This window comes from Centruroides sculpturatus, unplaced genomic scaffold (genome assembly GCF_000671375.1).
Source record: "Centruroides sculpturatus isolate CEXI.00-Female unplaced genomic scaffold, Cexi_2.0 scaffold198, whole genome shotgun sequence".
Taxonomy (NCBI): Eukaryota; Metazoa; Arthropoda; class Arachnida; order Scorpiones; family Buthidae; genus Centruroides; species Centruroides sculpturatus.
In genome coordinates, this window is record NW_019384454.1 from 352,119 (window position 1) to 353,585 (window position 1,467).

Consider the following 1,467-nt stretch of genomic DNA (forward strand, 5'->3'; position numbering starts at 1 on the left):
CATGGCTCCAGGCCAATGCCAAATACCTTTCTTTTATGAGTATGTTTCTAATCCTAGGAGTGACACTCAATATAACGTGCCGACAATTTTCACGCACCTTTCCTCTAGTTAGTGTTGTTGTTATTTTACATTGCTCTTTGAAATCTTCTTTTGTCATCCCCATCCAGATTTGATTTTGTTCGAAGAGTGTTCTAGTGATTTCTTCGTCTTTAATATAGTTGGGAACATGTAACATTATGATTTTGGGACGTCGTCCCTCAGAGACTCTAGCTGTAGTCTTAGTAGCCAGCTGTGGGTCTGCTTTCACAGCTTTTTTAAGGGTGTGCCCATCTTTATGAGACCCCACTCTTAAGCAGACTCCATCTCCCTTGATTTCACGAATAGCTTTTATGCTGACCCCAAGCTTGTGGGGCTCTATTCTTTCCCTGAGAGTAGCAATTATTTCCTTTCTATTAAGACTCTTTCCATCCTCATCCTGCTTAGGGTATAAGACAAGGGCCACTCCCCCTCCTGGGCCCTCTCTATTCACTTTGTTGTTAAGTGTCTTGTTGATATTTTTGGTTGTAGCACTTGGGTTACAGTTTATTTGTGCTATGTCCGCATAAGTAAGCTTCTCGGGTATCGGAGTTGGTGCCATGATGGGCGATTTAGCTCGGAGTTCCCTTAGAACTCCATGAAGTTGGTGGACACATCCATATAGTTTTGTTGATGCGTTTCTTATTTCGCTCCTCTCCTCCCTGTTGGTTCTGGAACGAAGAGTGTCTGGACAAATTTCCATGATCCTTTCTAGAAAGTTTGATGCCTCTTTCAAAATTGAGTCTTCTAACTGCACAATTTCTACCTCAGGTTGAGAGTTCTGAGAGAGATCCATATCGATTGTGTGGAATAGTCTGGCCTGAATGTAGGAACTACCTCCTGTAAATGTGAAGTGAAAAGTCCAAGTCCTTGGACACTAATACACCTGAAATAGCTAATTTCCCAACTTCTGTTACAGCAATACCCAGTCCTGACAATTATGTAATGTGTACCCCCCAGCAAGATCAATCAACAAGAGAGTAAGAGATTATGGACTATCCTAACAAAAGTTGGCCCTATTGCCTTGGAAGATCTAAACCAGAGAATTGTTTCCACTTTTCTTGGGAGTTAATTAAATTAAAGAAATGCCCAAAATAGTCCTCATACTGTAAATCCTAGCTTAAAACGAGAAAAACTAGTAAAAAAGGCAAAAACAGCGAAAAATTGTTTAAAAGAACGTTAAAAATAACTGTTTAAGTCCGTTAGAATACGTTGTAACAGTCAGTAACAGACGAAAAATTTTGAAAATTCGAAAATTTGCAATGTTAATCTACGGGAAAATTTTAAGCACAGATAACTCCTTTAAAAACCAACAAATCGCTACCCCCTTCACAGAGCATTTAGATAATCACACCTTGCGACAAACCCCCTAATGCCACCCCCGTCAGTTTC